Source organism: Neoarius graeffei, chromosome 21 (assembly GCF_027579695.1).
Source record: "Neoarius graeffei isolate fNeoGra1 chromosome 21, fNeoGra1.pri, whole genome shotgun sequence".
Classification (NCBI taxonomy): domain Eukaryota; kingdom Metazoa; phylum Chordata; class Actinopteri; order Siluriformes; family Ariidae; genus Neoarius; species Neoarius graeffei.
Window position 1 is genome coordinate 23,579,678 of NC_083589.1, and position 18,515 is coordinate 23,598,192.

The window sequence follows — 18,515 nt, forward strand, 5'->3', positions numbered from 1 at the left end:
CCACGAAAAAAGCCATTATTATCCATCCATCCATCCATCATCTATAGCCGCTTATCCTGTCCTACAGGGTCGCAGGCAAGCTGGAGCCTATCCCAGCTGACTATGGGCGAGAGGCAGGGTACAACCTGGACAAGTCGCCAGGTCATCGCAGGGCGCTATTATTATTATTATTATTATTATTACTACTACTATACATACACATTCCTTTCAGGTGTTCAGCACGTCTTTCTCTTTCAAAATTCTCTCAAAATCTTCCATATTTAACGAAGCAAACCTGGTGGCCACGTTTGTTTACAAATTGTCACAGTCACTCACTAGCGCGGAAGTTTTACGTCTCTGACATGTAATGTCATGTCTTGACAACCATGCAATATCGTAAACCATATTCGATGCTCATTCTCCATTGGGTAGAGTGACGTAATACATGTAGGATAAGCGATATGCTAACAATATTGCATGCTATCAAACCAAATGAATGAAACCTGCTAGAAGGGAATAGAACACGTTTTTATTCCATCGAAAAAGTGTCCTGTATGTATAATAATTCCTGATATTTCACTCCGATGACGTCACTCCCAGTGTTTTCCTGCTGACTTGACTCGCTTTGTCAAAATGTTGAACTGGTTCAGAATTAAAATTCTTTTGATTAACTTGTGTATTTTTTGTAGATGTGTCCATATAATATAACGAACATTACATGGTGGCGCAAAGGCATGAAGTTTATCTTCTTGTGTTGAAAAATATTTACAATCGTTCACTCTTGATATATACATTCATCACTCGAAGATAGACTTCATATCTTTATGCAAGCGTGTAATATCCTCTATGTGTTGTATTGGGTGACAGATTTAAAAAAAAAAGACACTTTGCTGGAAGACAGATAGATTTGTGGCCAGTTTGTGGGAAAATGTCACTGCAGATTGTCCTGTGATGAAGCATTTTTCTTTCCTAATGGGACAGGTGTCTTCCAAGTTGGCAGTGTCCTCATCCACAGGACACGAGACTCAATGAATGGTTTGATGAGTGTTAAAATGATGTAAATCACATCCTATGGCCTTGGTGATGGTATTAGATGGGAAGGCTACAACTGAATATCAATAGCTTGATAATTAAACAGACATGTCACAGCAATGGGTGAGAGTATATTCACCCAAATGGTGATCAAAACAAGGGGGCAAGTCATGCTGAAAGTGCCACTTCAGATCATTCTGAGTGTTTTTCTACACTTCAAAAAAAAAAAAACCAAGATCCTATTTAAAACATTTGTTAATTGCAAATGAGACATGCGAAAAAACTAATCCTTATACTGATTTTTTTTCCCCCCCTAATCTTGGTTTAGCCATTTCAGCATGTTGATGTAAGCTGCCCTCCTCTGGGAGATTTTAAAGGAATATCTTTGAAAAGAATGGTGTTCATCCTTCCAGTACAGTTCCAGAGACGTGTAGAATTGGTGCTAAGGCACAGTGAAGCTGTTTTGGTGGCTCCTGGTGGCCGAAAGCACTACTAATACACTTTATGTTGATTTTTCCTGTAAATGGTCACTCATTTGTATGGCTCAAGTGTGCACTGTTTTCATTTGCTATTGCTAACTATAAGCTTGTGTGCACAACAGATGAGGATTTTGCCACAGCGAAAGCCCCTCCGAATAAAAAAGCTCGAGCTTCTGTTAAGGAATGTCAGCAAGACAAAACCCAGAAAAATGAAATCATCGATTTAACAGCTAAAGCACACAAAAAGAGGTACGTGATTTCTTTCATTAAGTTAACAGGATGAAATCGTCCAGTAAATCAAGTTTCCTGTGAATGTAAAATAGCTACATTGTATGTGATATACAATTGTTTTTCAGACTGTCTCTGGATGAAAAACTGTATAAGCGAGATTTAGAAACTGCTCTCATTCTGTCTCAGCTCCAGTCGACAGAAACATTCCAGGAACCAACTAGCAACGGTCTAGGTGTGTACGTTATCGTGTTGATCAATCTTTTGATAGATAAAGATGATTTCGATCGATAAATACTATCTAAGTGTGTTTTTTCTGCCCTGAAGATGAAAAGTCAGAGCCCTGTGAAGATGTACCTCCTACGCTGACACACTTCAGTGTAGATTGCAGCTGCTTCGGTAATACATCAGTTCATCTTTCTGTTTGTATTTGGAAATGGTTTTGCCACAACTGACCGTTTTAAAAATGATTTGTTTCAAGAAGATAAACCCCCTTCGCCCCCTGTGCTGTCAGACTGTAGCATGGATGTCACCTGCTTGGGTAAGACACGGTTCTGAGTTCACATCCTGAGAAATACAGTATGATAATTGATTGTGTAATGTATATCAGAATTCTGTTCACTGAAAGAGAGTTGAACTTGACCATTGAATTGAAATGAACCTTGCTGATCTAGGATTAGATCAGATCACCAGTGAGCCCTCATCTGCCATGTGCATGAAGAGAAAGTCCCAAAAAGCAACAAAGCAACAGAGGTGTGTGTTAGAGGACGTGAAAGAAAATGAAGAGGATGAAGACTATAGACTTCAGAACACACCTGGTACATCAACCCACTCAATTCGTCGTCTCACCATGATGTTTGTGATTTAAAAACACACACACACACACACACACACACACACACACACACACACACACACACACAGCGTTTTGGTTATATTGTACAGTTGTTTGATTTAATGCTGCTCTGTTTTGTATTTATCCAGAGAGTGGCTCTGAGTTCAGTGACATGGACGAGAGTGAGGATGAAGAATACACAGTGAAGAGAAAATGAGAGAAACTGAAAACAGCTAAGAGTGTGAAAAAGACAGCACCAAAAGCTGTTAAGAAAGAGAAGAAGCCAATGAAACCAGATAAAACCAAACCACAGTCCAAAGGTTTGTACTTATTTATTTATTTTTAAAAATAATCAGATCTCAGTGTAATTCAAGGGTAGACACATCAGTAGGCCGGGGGCAGGGATGAGCTGATGCTATGTCCGGGCTGTGTGTGCATATTTACATCAACACATGATGTAACTACAACATGTGCTTCTGAATCCTACCACCTGCTGCATTACACACAAAGGCAGAGGTGTGATCTAGCTCAGGGGTTCTCAACCTTTTCTACTTTAAGGCCCGCCTATTCATACGTGTAATGAGTCGGGGCCCATTAAAAAAGATCCGCAATTATTTTGGCTCATCTATTCTATTACAGTGTAATAATCTACTGTTAATGGAATTCAACATCACTCCCTGTTACAGATGGGAGCCCAGGAATTAAATAAATGCAATGAAAACAAACTGTTTTAAATTGTAGGTATTGTATTTAAAACTGTATGGATGTGCCAGAAGCCAACATAAAACCATACATGCAGGGCATTCTCAGTCAGAAGAGATTAATGATCCAAAAGTGGAGTCTGGTCCATTAACACAAGAACTTATTGCCATGTTTGTGTTCAGAAAAAAGTAAGAAATACACTCAAAAGAAGTGGATATAGAAACCAAGAAATACACTCAAAAGAAGTGGATATAGAAACCACTCAATGGGATTAGATCCTTACACATTAACAAAGAAGGATTTTTCCTACGAGTTGGAAAATTATTCATCCGTTGAGTTCCCTGACATCTCAAACTACCTGCTGCTGCAGACATCGTTCTACACGGACACACAGAGGAAAACCTGGAAGAGCATGGAGGAGTACAACTTTTTATATGTGGCTGGGTTAAAGATCTGGGGCTCAGGACACAAGATAGACAGATCTAAGTGCAGGAAGAGTGTTTAATAGCAGGCGTGATATTTACAAAAGCAAAACAGAAGGCAGAGTATTTAAAATGGCTAGAAACAAACGTGACAGTGATAATGCTTCACAAAGCCTTTGTGAAAACAGCACCCATATCTGTGTGTGCTGATTGCGTTCAAATCAGTATCAGGTGTTTCCCATAACAACTGGGTCCCAAGTGTGTACACAACGTGCTCAGTGAATGCGCATGGCCGGTCGAGCTGTGCTAGACTTGAGCATGCCAAGGTATGACGGTCAAGTGTTTACCTACTGTGTGACCACAACTTTTAGCTCGCATGTATATCTCCACCAACGTGTCTAATTTTCATCAATAACCCATCGCGAGCTGTTGTATGACTGTAGCTTAAAGAGGCGGATGTGACGTCGGATACAACCCAGCAATTGTACCCTACTATGAGTAAAAAAAAATTAACTTCAACTTGGAAAAAAAAAATTGCAGCCCAGTAGATGGACCAGTGGTTGAGAAACTCTGATCTAGCTGACAGTAGATAACTTCATGAAAAACAATATGTTGACAATGGAACAATTAGATAAATTTGATAATCAGAAACATCTACGTCAGTTAGTCTTAATCATGTCAAGTCAAGTTTGTTTGTATAGTGCTTTTAACAATAGACATTGTCCCAAAGCAGCTTTACAGAATCCGAATGACCCAAGACATGAGCCAATTTTATCCCTAATCTATCCCCAATGAACAAGCCTGTGGCGACGGTGGCAAGGAAAAACTCCCTCAGACGACATGAGGAAGAAACCTCGAGAGGAACCAGACTCAAAAGGGAACCCAACCTCATTTGGGCAACAACATGACTATAACATTAACAGTTTTAACATGAAGTCAGTTTCGTTGATGTTATAACTCTTCATTGATGGAAACTTGAGTGCAAAACTGTTCATGACAACTGCAGTCCTAAAGTTAGCAAATCAACTGTAGTCCTCAGCCATAAAAGCATTGCTGTAAGTGTCCAGAGCGTCCTCCAAGTGTGACTTTCAACTGTCCATATGAGGCCGTCCTCCACAGGAGCGATGTGATGAGACTCCAACCAGACACAGGGCACCAGGATGCACTTGAGCTAAATATCAGTCATGGCACTTAAAGAACAAGAGCCCCATAATCACTCTGGACTCGACTGATCGCATTAGTGCTAAAATAATCACTGATTCATTTAGTAAGTTTTGCTGGCTAAATTTTCCGTTTTTAAGTAGCATTCAAACATTACAACTGCCATCTTGACAGTGTACATGACAGCACATGTGAATCAAGTCAAGTCAGTTTATTTGTATCACGCGTTCAACAACAGACATTGTCACAAAGCAGCTTTACAGAAAAATAAAGACTTTAAACATATGAGCTAATTTTATCTCTAATAAATGTATTTATGCCTCTCTGATGAGCAAGCCTGTGGTGATGGCAGTGAGGAAAAACTCCCTCAGGTGACACAAGGAAGAAACCTTGAGAGGAACCAGAGTCAAAAGGGAACCCATTCTCATCTGGTTGATAACAGATAGCGTAATTATAAATAACTTGCTTCTATAACTGTGTCCTATGTAGTCACAAAGTACAACTGTCCAACCAGGAAATTCATGATAGATTTAACATGAAGTCTATTTTCTTAAAATCACCATCCGTCCATCGATGGAGACTTGAGCACAAAACCGTTCATGACAACCACAGACTCAAAGTCACCATGACAATTGCAGTCCCAAACCATTGTAGCGAAACTGTAGGTGTGTTAGGACTGGGACTGTTTTGGCCTCTAGAGGCCGCTGTTATTTCCTTTTCGTGTCATGTTTGTTTTGGCCTCTAGAGGCCACCACTGTTCCTGTGTTTTGTGTCTGTGTTAATTGCCTGTTTACTCCTGATTATTTTCACCTGTGTTCAATTTAGTTTGTGTATTTATACCCCCTGAGTTCAGTCCTCTTGTCACGGAGTCTTTGTGCTGTTATGTTTATCTCCAGTTTCCTCTGTACTGTGTTCTTTGTTTTGCACTTTGCTTTTCTTTTGGATTTAGTAGTGACTGTGTTTTTGGATCTTCTGAGCTTTTGCATTTTTGCCTTTTCCTTTTTGGACTTTGAACTTTGATATTTTATTTTTCCCTTTGTCTTCCCAGTGTTGGATTATACTCTTTGTTTTTTTTTTTTGGTTTTTGTTTTGCCCTGTATATAGTGTATATAGGGGCGGCACGGTGGTGTAGTGGTTAGCGCTGTCGCCTCACAGCAAGAAGGTCCTGGGTTCGAGCCCCAGGGCCGGCGAGGGCCTTTCTGTGTGGAGTTTGCATGTTCTCCCCATGTCCGCGTGGGTTTCCTCCGGGTGCTCCGGTTTCCCCCCACAGTCCAAAGACATGCAGGTTAGGTTGACTGGTGACTCTAAATTGACTGTAGGTGTGAATGTGAGGGTGAATGGTTGTCTGTGTCTATGTGTCAGCCCTGTGATGACCTGGCGACTTGTCCAGGGTGTACCCCGCCTTTCGCCCGTAGTCAGCTGGGATAGGCTCCAGCTTGCCTGCGACCCTGTAGAAGGATAAGGCGGCTAGAGATAATGAGATGAGATAGTGTATATAGTATAAATAAACCTTTTGATACTTTTTCTACTTCCACCTCACGCCTCTGCATTTGAGTCATCCCCCTGGTGGCCTAGTGGGGGTTTGCTGGATTATCACACCAACGAACCAGGTTCGAATCCCAGCAAAACCCTAACAGAAAGACTCTGTCATGACCGACTCAGCAGAGGCTGCTTCAACTGTCTACCCGGCCAACCTTCAGGGAATTACGGCAGCTTTGACACACTTCGGAGCGACCATGGACGCTCATGGACGTACGCTCACCAGCCAACGTGAGGCCCTTGCTCGCCACGAGGAACTGCTTCAGCAAATTGGGAAAACCCTGGCACAGCTGACATCTCTGCCTGCATCTCCTGATCCAGCTCCTGCTCCTGTGCCTCCTGCCATGCTGCCTTCTTCACCTCGCGAACCCAGCCTTCCTGCACCACAGAGGTACGACGGCAAGCACAGTGAGTGCCGAGAGTTCCTTACCCAGTGTCAACTCACCTTTGAGCTTCAGCCTACCACCTACACTACGGATCGCAGCAAGATTGCCTTTGTGATCACCTTATTAGCTGGTAAGGTGCGAGCCTGGGCTACTGCTATCTGGCAAAGACAGGGACCTGAGTGCCTTGATTTCAAGCTGTTTTCTGAAGAGATGCTTCGGGTCTTCGATCAGGCGGACATCAGTACCGACGCAGCCCGAAAGCTCATGTCCATCTGGCAAGGAGGAAGCGTCGCAGATTACGCCATCTCGTTTCGAACACTCACAGCAGTAAGTGGATGGAACGAGACTGCCCTGGTGTCAGCCTTCCACCATGGTCTGTCTGACCCCATCAAGGACGGTCTGGCCTCTGTTGGATGCCCAAGTGACCTCGAAACCCTCATCTCACATGCTATTCGTCTGGACAACAGGATGAGAGAACGCCACCAAGCCTTGAGCCCCCCCAGCCTCCCTACCTCTACCTGGAAACCGGCTACCTCCTTCAGTGACTGTCCAGAACCCATGCAAGTGGGTCGTACTCGCCTCTCCGCATCTGAGAGGGAGCGCAGAAGGAGGGACAAGTGCTGCATCTACTGTGGCAAGCCTGGTCACTTCCGAGCATCATGTCCCGAACTCTTGGGAAAAGGACTGCCCCGTCCAGCCGAGGGAGGGTTGTGGGTTGTGACGGGGCCTACCCTCTCTCCCGGACTCCCTGGCCAAGGAATCTACATCCCGGTCTCCATCTCCTGGGGTGAGTCTGTCCACTCTTGTCAAGCTTTGTTAGACTCAGGGGCGGCTGGGAACTTTATGGATATTCACTTCGCCCAAAGCATCAATATTCCTACTGCACCTCTTGAAGTCCCACTGTCTGTGTCTGCCCTCGATGGCCAAGCGTTAGGTGATGGAAGAGTCACCCAAGTTACTTCTCCAGTCTTCCTCCAGTCTCAAGGTCACAAGGAAGAAATATCCCTGCACCTGATTCCTTCACCTGAGTTCCCAGTTATTCTAGGCCTTCCTTGGCTTACTCGACACAACCCTCGCATAGACTGGGTAACAAGCCAGGTTGTGGAATGGGGCCCTGCATGCCATGCCTCTTGTCTGCTCTCTAGCTCTCCTGTGTCTCCTGCCGAGCCCCCTGATCTCACCGAGTTATCTCAAGTTCCCACAGAGTACTGGGATCTCAAGGAGGTATTCAGCAAGAGCAGGTCCGCCGTTCTTCCTCCGCACCGGGCCTATGACTGTGCCATCAATTTGCTCCCTGGGACTACCCCTCCTCATGGCAGACTGTTTTCCCTCTCTCAGCCAGAACGCAAGGCCATGGAGGAATACCTCAAAGACGCCCTGGTCTCTGGGTTCATTCGACCTTCCACCTCACCTGCTGGTGCCGGCTTCTTCTTTGTCGGCAAGAAGGATGGGGGGCTCCGACCATGTATTGACTACAAGGGCCTGAACAAGATCACTGTGCGCAACCGATATCCCCTTCCGCTGATGTCCACTGCTTTCGACCTGCTCCAAGGCGCCACCGTCTTCACCAAGTTGGACCTACGGAACGCATACCACCTCATCCGTATCCGACAGGGAGACGAGTGGAAGACTGCCTTTAACACCCCGTCTGGGCACTACGAATACCAGGTGATGCCATTCGGACTCACCAACGCACCAGCTGTTTTTCAGGCCCTAATCAACGACGTCTTAAGGGACATGATTAACCTGTACGTTTTTGTCTACCTCGACAACATCCTTATCTTTTCCAAGACCGTGCAGGAGCACCGCCACCATGTCCGCCAGGTTCTCCAGAGGCTGCTACAGAACAATCTGTTCGCCAAGGCCCAGAAATGCGAATTTCATGTTCCCGAGGTCTCCTTTCTGGGATTTATTGTATGGACAGGCCAACTCCAAATGGACCCTGCCAAGACCCTGGCCGTCCAGGACTGGCCTACTCCCAAGTCCGTTAAGGAGGTTCAGCGGTTCTTAGGATTCGCTAACTTCTACCGCAAGTTCATCAGGAACTTCAGTTCTGTGGCAGCACCCATGTCAGACCTCACCAAAGGGACAGGTGGATCTTATGTCTGGTCTCCTCAGGCGGAAAAGGCGTTCAAAGACCTCAAGGACCGCTTCTGCACGGCACCCATTCTGGTCCTCCCGGACACCTCCCAACCATTCATCGTGGAGGTGGACGCCTCGGACAGTGGTGTCGGTGCGGTGCTCTCTCAACGTTCAGAAGGAAAGCTGCACCCCTGCGCTTACTTCTCCTACCGCCTGAGTCCTGCAGAGTCCCGGTACGATGTGGGGGATCGAGAACTGCGACCGGTCAAACTGGCCCTTGAGGAGTGGAGGCACTGGCTGGAGGGAGCGCAACATCCATTCCTGGTTTGGACTGACCACAAGAACCTGGAATACCTCCAGCAAGCCAAGAGACTGAACCCTCGACAGGCTAGGTGGGCCCTGTTTTTCAGTCGGTTTGACTTCATCCTCTCGTACCGCCCCGGCTCCAAGAACACCAAACCTGACGCACTGTCCAGGCTGTTCTCTGCCACTAACAGGGAGAATGAAGTCGGGCCTATTATCCCGGTGTCCCGGATTGTGGCCCCTGTCCGCTGGGGTATTGAGGAGGCTGTTCGACGAGCCCAACGCCAGGACCCCGGTCCTGGGACGGGGCCACCGGGCCTCTTGTACGTCCCACATCAAGCCTGGGCCAAGGTTCTCCAGTGGGGTCACTCTTCCCCTCTCACCGCCCACCCGGGAGCTCGGAGGACCCTGGAATTCCTGAAAAGACGCTTCTGGTGGCCTAACATGGAGAAGGAATAAGGTCATTTGTCCTGTCCTGTGAGGTTTGCACCAGAACCAAGAACCCACGACAGTGTCCCCAGGGTCTCCTGCATCCTCTGACCATTCTCCGGCGTCCCTGGTCCCACGTGGCAGTCGACTTCATCACGGGTCTCCCTGAGTCACAAGGTAACACGGTCATTTTGGTCATAGTTGACAGATTCTCCAAGGCCTGCCGCTTCATACCACTGTGCAAACTCCCCTCTGCTCTTGAAACAGCTAAACTTATGTTCAATCATGTCTTCCGAGTCTTTGGTCTTCCACAGGACATCGTCTCAGACCGAGGGCCCCAGTTCTCCTCCCGAGTGTGGCACGGGTTCTGCAAAGTCATCGGAGCCACTGCCAGCCTCTCCTCTGCGTTTCACCCACAGTCCAGTGGTCAGACGGAGAGGCTCAACCAGGACCTGGAAACCACCCTGCGAGGCCTGGCTATGGATAACCCGACATCGTGGAGCACCTGGCTGCCATGGGCAGAGTACGCCCACAACACCCTGCAGTCATCGGCCACCAAGCTGTCGCCATTCCAGTGCCAATTCGGGTTCCAGCCACCTCTGTTCCCGGACCAGGAGGAGGATGCGGGGTTGCCCTCGGTCAAGCAATATGTGAGACGGTGTCGCAAGACCTGGAGCAAGGTCAGAAAGACCCTCATACAGACCTCCAGAACCAACCAGACTCTGGCCAACCGCCATAGAAGACCTGCACACGCTTTCCGCCCTGGGCAGCGGGTTTGGCTGTCCACTAAGGACCTTCCGCTGCGGGTGGAGAACCGCAAGCTTGCTCCTCGCTACATTGGCCCCTTCAAGGTGGTGCGCAGGGTGAACCCTGTCTCCTACCGGCTCCAGTTGCCCCAGACTCTGAGGATCAACCCCACTTTCCATGTTTCCCTGTTGCGGCCCGTACTGACGTCTACGTATGCCCCTGCCCCTAGGAACCCCCCACCCCCCCGCATCTTCCAGGGGCAGACTGTGTTCACTGTGCATCGCCTGCTTGACTCCCGCTAGGTCCGCGGCGGGTTGCAATATCTGGTGGACTGGGAGGGCTATGGTCCTGAGGAGCGCTGCTGGGTTCCTGCTTGGGATGTCCTAGATAAAGAACTATGTCGGGACTTCCATTCGGCCCATCCGGATTGCCCTGGGAACGTCAGGAGACACTCCTGGGGGGGGGTCCTGTTAGGACTGGGACTGTTTTGGCCTCTAGAGGCCGCTGTTATTTCCTTTTCGTGTCATGTTTGTTTTGGCCTCTAGAGGCCACCACTGTTCCTGTGCTTTGTGTCTGTGTTAATTGCCTGTTTACTCCTGATTATTTTCACCTGTGTTCAATTTAGTTTGTGTATTTATACCCCCTGAGTTCAGTCCTCTTGTCACGGAGTCTTTGTGCTGTTATGTTTATCTCCAGTTTCCTCTGTACTGTGTTCTTTGTTTTGCACTTTGCTTTTCTTTTGGATTTAGTAGTGACTGTGTTTTTGGATCTTCTGAGCTTTTGCATGTTTGCCTTTTCCTTTTTGGACTTTGAACTTTTTATATTTTATTTTTCCCTTTGTCTTCCCATTGTTGGATTATACTCTTTGGTTTTTTTTTGTTTGTTTTTTGTTTTGCCCTGTATATAGTATAAATAAAACTTTTGATACTTTTTCTACTTCCGCCTCACGCCTCTGCATTTGAGTCATCCCCCTGGTGGCCTAGTGGGGGTTTGCTGGATTATCGCACCAATGAACCGGTTCGAATCCCAGCAAAACCCTAACAAGGTGTCCAGAGCCATCTCCTAAACATATCTTTTGACTGTTCATATGGGGTCGTCTTTCACAGAAGCGATGTGATGAGACTTCAGCCAGAAATAAGGCATCAGCATGGATCAGGCAGGTCTGGGAAACAAGAAAGATCAGAGTCACTGGTATTAATACTTTTTATAAACTGAACCTACCAAAACGGGACAGATTGGGGAAAAAGACCTGGTGATGTTTTTCCAAATCTTTAACTGCCCAGTTTGAATGAATGAACCCTTTATTATCAATGTACCAGTGAAATTGACCATCAACCTGTCCGTACATACATACATACATACATACATACATACATACATACATACATACATACACATAATTAACAGAGGGGGAGTAGACAGGACAGGAAGACAGGGAAAAAAGAAATTGTAGAGAACATGAGGAAAGGATAGGAGAAAAAAGCAACCCCCACTCTATGCTCCTGCGAGGAGTACAGTGTAGGAGCATATAAAAAAAAACTCAGCACATAAGCACAAAAAACACAAGTACACTTTACAACATGAAAACACGGGACTTGAGGGGGGGAGGGGAGGAGGTAGAGATAACCCAGTGCAAGTAAGCAGCCGTCAGCTCCTGCAGCCATGAGGGCACTGGACACACACCCGCTTTTCCCACTGGGGGTGAAAGCAGCGGCCGTGAGAAGTGGGGGAAGGAATCTGAGGAATGCAAGAGCGTCTCACAGCAGTGACCTTCAGGGGGAGATGTTGTCCCAGCAATGGCCTTGGCCGAGGCCGGTACTGTCTCAGGGAGCCGAAAGTAGATAAGATTGGGATTGTTTGGTCTTGCGAGCAGATGCATTCTTTGCACATCCACTCTGTTTGACCATATCTGTCCATTTTGTTCAATTTGGTCTCCAAAATACTTATTCTTTGCAAAGCCGAAAGCTTCTCAAAGATGACAACCATGTTGTGGTTCAAGTTCTGAATAGCCACAGTCTGAGTGCCGACAGCTCTGCCCACCACTTCAATCATATCGGGGAGCTTTGTGGGGCTTTGAACAGCTGTCACCGTTGTCTAATTTCCTCGATATACCAGGGCAATACCTAATCCAATCAACAAAAGTCCTGTAATCATGGTTCCGAATAGGTAGATATCTTCAATGTCCTCCACAGAAAGAATTGCCAGGCACACAACCCCGCCACCACTCCCACACATCCATCGTGTAACCATCCGTGTGACCGGAGTGGAACTCCATGGGTCCTTCTGCTCTTGTAGCTCATCCGCATACAAAAGATATGATGTGTTGCATGTTCTGAGATGCTTTTCTGTTCACCATGGTTATAAAGAGAGGTTATTTGAGTAACTGTAGACTTCCTGTTGGCTCAAATCAGTCTGGTTGTTCACCTCTGACCTCTTATCAGCAAGGCATTTCTGCCTGCAGAACTGATGCTTACTGGATGTGTTTTGTTTTTTTTCTGCAGTTTCTGAAATACTCAAACCACCAGCAACCATGCCATGGTCAAAGTCACTCACCACATGTGTCACTCATTCTGGTGTTTGATGTGAACATTAACTGAAAACTGCCTTTTTGCTTGGAAATAATTCGAGCTTGCCTTGTATGCTTTGGTAATAAAGTGACCTTGGGATGATCTTGTGGTTGAACCTGGGATTTCTGCCAAAATCCATTGTTATTACTGCACTGGATGGTACTTTGTGACTTTGCAAGAAGATCTCTGCTTGTATGTGTACATGCACAAAGCTGTTTTTTGGTGATTCTCACCTGCCCTTTAGCCAGGGTTCATAGATCAGTACTTTCCCCAGAAAAAAATATCAGAGTGGTGCTACTGATGCAGAACCCTGGCCCAGAGGGCCAGCTGCTAGTGGGTTCCGGGGGGCATGCTCCTGTGGGAAAATATTGAAATTAGAGACTTCAAATGGTGCATTCTGGTGACATCTAGGATTGACTTAGGCACTATTCAACATTATTAAATTTGTTGTTTTTTACCCTGTCAAATATGTAAGGGGCAAAATTTAAAGGGAAAAATTAGATTTGAAATGAAAACACTGGAAACAGTCAATTCAGAGAAATATTTAACTTTATTGCACACCAAACAAATGCATAATATTGAACAATCTGGCAGCTGAAATTAGAATATTAGCAATACGACTGTCAACTACAGACCTGCAACCCAACAGGCAAAAGTCACACACAAAAGCCTGCATTATAGTGCCAGGAACAGAATCGAGGTCAAATCGCACAACAGCACCATCTAGTGGCCAGTACCAAGAACCTGGTTTTATGTATGGTTGCGAATGGCAGTCAGTGCATGCAGCGAAACCCTTTATTTTCACTTCTGGGTTCAGTACCAGGATAGTTTAGACCTATATATTACAATATATTCCTATTTCTATAGTTATTACTCATTTTCAGAGAGGAATAAGAGATATTTAGGTGCGGAAAGTACTCTGCATTTTTCAATTTATGGTATTGTTTTTTGTTTTGTTTTTTGGTGTGCAAGTGACAGCGCGGCGCTGACATCGCACAGCGAGGCGTGTATCTGCGCTTTGGAGAAAACCATGATGGTTATGTACATAACTACAGCTTGTCTGTTGTAGTGCTGTGTTTAGTTGTTATAAATGGCAAGTTAATGTTTCACTAAACAGTTAGTGCTGAATACACACTATATGATCAAATGTTAGTTTTTTTTTTCTTTTTTATCAGACATCTAATTTTTTAGGTTTGTTTACCTGACATGTTTCGACGTACGACTGTCGTCTTCCTCAGAGTGTCACCGGATGTTATTGGTGACGCATCTTTTATCAGCTGATGTTTCCGAAGGCGTGGCCTTCCTGTCTGGATTGACAGGTCGGTCACGCCTTCTACTGTCAGTTCGTCCCCTGCAAGATGGCACTCCAGGTATGGGAGAGCATGTATGCTCCCTCATCTCAGTTGATGGTCCTCGGGCTTCGCTTACGGATCTCTATGGCCTCCCTGATCCAGCGCTGATGTTTATTATCTTCTGTACGGATGACTCTGGCATTCCCCCAGTCCATAGCATGATTTTCCCTTTTGCAATGATCTGTTATGGCTGACTTATAATTTTCCTGTTGTGCCTTTTCTTTTATTTCTTTTATTGGAACTGACAGTAGAAGGCGTGACCGACCTGTCAATCCAGACAGGAAGGCCACGCCTTCGGAAACATCAGCTGATAAAAGATGCGTCACCAATAACATCCGGTGACACTCTGAGGAAGACGACAGTCGTACGTCGAAACATATCAGGTAAACAAACCTAAAAAATTAGATGTCTGATAAAAAAGAAAAAAAAACCTAACAATATTCAATATAAGACATAATGAACGTAATCGAAAGATTAAGAATAAGTTATGGAGATGAAAGCATCAAGGAGTTTTGCCGCCTTGAAAGTTTGACACGGAAACGGGCATGCTACAGGAATCACCTGAGGTTCAATCTGCGCTGCCGGGATGAGGAAGTCGTACCGGCCAGCCTGAACATCAAGAACCCGATTCCAACCAGAAACGCGGAAAAGGTGATCAGGAAAGTGCGGATGACTCTGGTAAAAGAACGGATACGGTGCACAACTGTCAAACTCAAGAATATCAACAGCAAACTACACAGGGAGATGGAAACTTTCAAACGCCGGTTTCCCCAAAACAAGGAAATGGAAATAGCAATACACGGACACTTGGTAGACATACACGAGCAGGAATTCACAGAGACAAAAACCCGACAAATCCGAAAACTGGACAGACTCATTGCACAGAAAAAGAAGGCAGAACCGGAGCACGCACACATCAACGACAAATGGATTCACAACATATCAAGGTACAAACTCGCACAAGCAGAACGCAGTATATTAGCAAAAGGACTCAACTACGCTGTCACACCGAACAACATACCACACGACGAATTCATTCTGGCAACTGAATTAGCATGTGAGAAAATACAGGATCAGGGACAAAAAGCAGCACTAAGAAACGCAATAGCTGGTATATTGAAAACGGCCAAACCACCACCCAGTAACATCACCAAACAGGAAGCCAAAGCCATGAAAATGTTAGCAAAAAATAAAGACATCACAATCCTCCCAGCAGATAAAGGCAGAACAGTAGTTATCATGGACACCGAAGAATATGAATACAAAATGAGGGAATTACTCAGTGACAATGCCTTCGAGATATTAAGAAAAGACCCAACAGAAGACAAGAAAAAGAAACTAAAAGCATTACTCAAACCACTACTCGATGAAAATAAAATAGATAAACAGGCATATAATCATTTAGTACCCACAGCCAATGTCATCCCCAGGATTTATGGCACACCAAAAATACACAAACCAGGAACACCATTACGCCCCATAGTAGATAGCATTGGTTCAGTTACATACAACTTATCAAAAGCACTCACCGAAATAATTAAACCATTACTAGGACTCACAGACCAACACTGCAAAAACTCAAAACAACTGGCAGAAGAACTAAAAAACATAAAAATGCAACAAGACGAAGTTTTCATTTCACATGATGTCATATCTCTTTTCACCAGAACACCCACGGAAGCCACCATACAGATAGTACAAGACAAATTAAAAACAGATAGGACGCTCAAGAAACGCACAAACCTCACCGTACAAGACATCACTCAGATCCTTCAATTCATCGCCACATCCACATACTTTCAGTTCAGGAACACAATTTACAGACAAAAGGAAGGGTATGCCATGGGAGACCCACTATCAGCCATCATATGCGGCTTTTTTATGGAAGACCTGGAGCAGAAAGCACTCACTACAATACCAGTGGAATACAGGCCAACACTCTGGAAACGGTATGTGGATGACATATTGGAAAAAGTGAAGAGGGGACACACTCAAAAACTCACCGACCATCTCAATACTATAGACAATACCGGCAATATAAAATTTACACATGAAGAGGAAACAGAGCAGTCAATAGCATTTTTGGACTTAAAAATACATCACACAGAAGAGGGGGATATCAAAATAAAAGTACACAGGAAACCCCCACACACCGACCAATATTTAAACTGGACTTCCGAACACCCCATAATGCACAAAATATCAGTAGTTAGAACATTGCATGAACGCGCAGCAATAATTACAGATGCACAGGACAAAGAACAGGAAGAACAACATATACAACACACACTGAAGGCATGTCAATATCCACAATGGGCAATATCCAAAGGGGAGGAACAGGTCAAAAACAATAAAACACAGAAGAAAGAGAAAAAACAAACCAACAAACAAGAACACAGGGGAGTAGTGACATTACCATACATCAGAGGAATAACGGAACGCATTCAAAGAGCAATGAGGAAATACAACATTAACACACCTGTCAAACCACATACAACTTTCCGTCAGATCCTGGTTCATCCCAAAGACAGAATACATCCGGACAACAGATGCAACACCATATATGAGATTCCATGCCAATTATGCAATAAAACTTACATCGGGGAGACAGGAAGGAGTTTTAACACAAGAAAAAATGAACATAAGAAAGAGTGCGAAAAGGAGACAGCTACAAGACAAACCCGAACAATAAAAGAAAAGGCACAACAGGAAAATTATAAGTCAGCCATAACAGATCATTGCAAAAGGGAAAATCATGTTATGGACTGGGGGAATGCCAGAGTCATCCGCACAGAAGATAATAAACATCAGCGCTGGATCAGGGAGGCCATAGAGATCCGTAAGCGAAGCCTGAGGACCATCAACCGAGATGAGGGAGCATACATGCTCTCCCATACCTGGAGTGCCATCTTGCAGGGGACGAACTGACAGTAGAAGGCGTGACCGACCTGTCAATCCAGACAGGAAGGCCACGCCTTCGGAAACATCAGCTGATAAAAGATGCATCACCAATAACATCCGGTGACACTCTGAGGAAGACGACAGTCGTACGTCGAAACATGTCAGGTAAACAAACCTAAAAAATTAGATGTCTGATAAAAAAGAAAAAAAAAACTAACAATATTCAATATAAGACATAAAGAACGATAATCGAAAGATGATCAAATGTTTGTGGACACCTGGCTATCACATCTATTTGGGCTTGCTGAAAAACCCATCCCAGATTTAGTGGCTCATTCAGCCACAAGAGCATTAGGGATGTAGGGCGAAGGGGTCTGGGGTGCAGTTGGTGTTCCAGTTCATCCCAAAGGTGTTCAGTGGGGTCGAGGACAGGGCTCTATGCAGAACACTCAAGTTCTTCCGCTCCAACCTTGACAAACTATGTCTTCATTGAGTGTGTTTTGTGCACAGGGGTATTGTCATGCTGGAACAAATAACTGACTTTTTGCTCTTCTTCTCAGTCAAAAACACAGTATTCAATAGTCCAGAGGTCCGGAGTCCAGGTGCTGCTCAGCCTCTATGTGCACTGAACAGAACTCCCACATCTCCTCCTGTGACTAAATCTACTCTCCATACCAGTCCTGCTGGGGGCAGAATGCCAAAGTGGACTCCTCCTGGTAAGGCGTGTGTAGAATGCATGCATATGTAGACAATGATGATTTCTTTAAAGTGAATCTTGTGCAGTTGATAATCATGTACAAACAGCAGTCTCTCTCTGCAAGGGATGTATCCTATTGTCTGAATTTTTATCTACAAAGCAAACTGATGCTTTACTCTAGAAATATTTATCATATTGAAGTATACTAATTATTAATTCCTCTATCTAAGACCTAAGCAAATGATCTGTTCATTTTTTTTTTCATTGGATGTTATCAGGTCTGGTAGGAAGAAGCCCTAGCTCATGTCAGAGTGCTCCTGTGAAGTCCCCTGGATTTGGTCTACGATTAGAACTGTCCCACCTGGCTCGAGTAAAACCCCTGCACCCCAACACTGTAGCACATTAGAAGCTTTTTGTTTGAAAAAAAATCATTATACTGAGCATAATTGTATCTGTCTAGCCAATATCTTTTTTTCTTAACTGTCTTCACTTTTTTTAATTGAAAAACGTCCAACCTACATATTTTGTGTTTTATTTGTCTTTGGCGTGTCATGAGAATTAAAGGTGTAAATTAAATCCTTGTCATGTTTCAATTGAAATCACTCCTGACTGCCAATATGTACGCTGCAAAATTGTTAAAGAGGGTGATGGGAAGTCCAGTACGTTTGAACCAT

General features: G+C 44.9%; 1 pseudogene; it reads left to right on the plus strand.

Moving 5' to 3' along the window:
- The first annotated feature begins 1,490 nt into the window (after positions 1-1,490).
- On the plus strand, positions 1,491-18,247 carry LOC132869587 (RAD51-associated protein 1-like; annotated as a pseudogene).
- The last annotated feature ends 268 nt before the right edge of the window (positions 18,248-18,515 follow it).